This window comes from Anomalospiza imberbis, unplaced genomic scaffold, assembly GCF_031753505.1.
Source record: "Anomalospiza imberbis isolate Cuckoo-Finch-1a 21T00152 unplaced genomic scaffold, ASM3175350v1 scaffold_723, whole genome shotgun sequence".
NCBI classification, from domain to species: domain Eukaryota; kingdom Metazoa; phylum Chordata; class Aves; order Passeriformes; family Viduidae; genus Anomalospiza; species Anomalospiza imberbis.
In genome coordinates this window covers 27,501-30,000 of record NW_027100339.1, presented here as the reverse complement: position 1 = coordinate 30,000, position 2,500 = coordinate 27,501, and the positions used below count along the sequence as shown (strand labels likewise).

The window sequence follows — 2,500 nt, the reverse complement described above, 5'->3', positions numbered from 1 at the left end:
CTCCCAGGAGTCGCTCAGCAGGACCAGATCGTCCGCGAACGCCATTGCTGTAATGCTGTTCTGCCCTTGGTGGTAGCCTTTGCCTCTCTCTTCCAGCTTGCACAACAGGGGGTCCATCGCCAGGTTAAATAAAAGAGGTGACATGGGGTCACCTTGCTTTACTCCAACCCGGATCTGGATTTTATCCGTGTGTGTGTTCCTCTTCGTGGTGATATAAGTATTGATGTTTTCATACATATTGCTCACCAGTCCAATGATGTGGGGGTCCACCTCTCTTTGCTCGAGAACGCGGATGATGTGTTGGTGGCTCACGGTGTCAAAAGCCTTAGCGATATCCACGAATACTACACCCAGAGGTCTGTGATTTCTTTTGGCCGACCAGATTATAGTTTGCAGGAGTTTAAGGTTTTCAGAGCATCCCGCCGCTCTGATGAATCCTCTTTGCCTTGGGTTGAGGGGGCAGGCCTTGCTTAACCTTGCTGTTACGATCCTGGAGAACAGTCTCAACAAGATGGAACTAATAGTGATAGGTCTCCAGTTGTTAATGTCTTTCAAGCGTTCCGGTTTTGTCGATTTCGGGATCAAAACCGTCCTGCAGCCCCTCATCATGTCCGGGATTTTGCCAGCTGTTAACCATAAATTGAAATTCTCCGTGGTCCTGGAGTACCCGGGATCCATCTTTACGATGTCCCCAAGGGTGACTCCGTCCGGACCTGGAGCCGAGCCCTTGCTCATTTCCTGCACGTGTTTTTCCACTTCTTTGGCCGTGATTAGTGCACTGAAGGCTGTGTTGTCAGCCTTCCCGTGAATTTTAAAGTCCCCAAGGCTATCAAAGTCACTAGGTGTTTCCCATCTCGTTTTAAAGGCCGAATAAATTTCCCCGGGTGGAATATCGCAGCATAAGCATTCTATGTCTTCCAGAATTATCTTAGCAAGTTTCCCCCTGTCTAGATGAAATAGCCGCTGGAATCGAAGGTAGTTGCCTTTCCGAATCGCTCTGTCTTTCATCCATTTTTGAAACGGTTTTCTTGGTTTCTTTTCCTGGGCTCCGTTATTTACCCGAGATCGGGTAGCAGTTCTTATTTGGCTAATTGATTCTAGGCACTCGAAGCAGTCCTGCGCTGCTTGATTGATCACGATTTGAAGTTCCCGGCCGTTCAGGATTTGTTGCACTGCTCGGGGGAAGGTGTTAAACGATCCCGCTGATAAGCGTTCCCCGAGTGTCCTTTTGTAATGGGCCTTCAGCTGCCCTTCCTGTTGCTGGACGGCTCCCTGCTGTCCGTTGCCCTTATCGCGGTGGCGCCTTATCTTTCCCATTGTCCTCTCTCCGGCAGCTGGCCTCTCTGGCAGTTGGTTGTTATCAGGTCCATTGTTAACGGAATTTCTCAGGCCTGCAGCTGCGCTCCTGGTGTGGTAAAGAGTTCTCACTTCGGGCTCGTTTGAGGGGCTCAATCGGGGTTTTTCTGGGGGATTCATTCCGGGCACATTCGGGGGGATTTTATCCGTTGATTTTTTTGGAAGCAATCTTCTTTTGTCACTGATCTGTTTGGCCGTTTTGGTGGTTATATGTTCTGAAATAAGTTAGTTAATGTTTTTGTGCCCCTCAAACTGAGCCTCCAGCCTCACCAGGAGTTCTTCTTCTTCTTTTGTCCATCATTTTTTATGGGCTCCTCGATTTGATGTTTCTTTTGGCTGGGAAGCCGCGATCCTTTCTAGGTTTCTAACCAACGGATGCGCCAATCTTTTATGCTGTCCCAGGCCGATTTTAGATGAAAAGTCTCTGTGGCAAACCTCACATATCCACTCTCCAGCTGGAGCTTTTGTAGCCTCCTGTCCCCTGCATTTTGCAAAGTGACAAATAACACTGTGATAGTTATTGCTTTCTTTTCCACACTTAGCACAACGAAAACAAACTCCCCTCTTCCCATGTAGGACCTTCAGATGTTCTATCAGGCCCAGCATAGAGTTTACCCGGGTACCACAGTCAGGACAAGGTGGATTTTTGTCAGGGACAGTCACCGTCACGACGTCCTCCGGTGCTTTCCCCCCGTGTTTCCCGGGCGTTGGAGGAGATGTTTCCAATGTGCACTCTTTCTCCTCGCCGCTGTCCTCCTCAAGTACAAACGGTTCACAAATGTCTCGTGGGGGCCTAGAACACAAAGTTTCTCCCACCCCCGTGGTTGGTAAAAGTTGTTCGTATACGTCCGGTAACCCGCTCAATATTTCCCTCCCCGTACAAAAATTAATACCTTCGAGCCCATACAGGTCTGATCTATAGAACACTAAGTTCACCAGCCGGGCCAAATTTTCAGCCGAATTAGGGGAGGGTTTAGATGTTGAATTTTGAGTTACCAGGTCTACCTGGAGATTTTTGGGTAACAGGTCAACCCGGTGCCCAGGAAAAAGGGGCACCAGGTCGACCCCCTGGGACTTAGACGCGGGCCCGGGATTGCTCCCGGACAACAGGTCTACCCAGTCAGAGTGGGAAGTCTGAGTGCCG

General features: G+C 49.5%; 1 pseudogene; it reads right to left on the bottom strand.

Moving 5' to 3' along the window:
• Window positions 1-2,500, bottom strand: part of LOC137467655 (28S ribosomal RNA) — a 9,082-nt pseudogene that overhangs the window by 3,049 nt on the left and 3,533 nt on the right.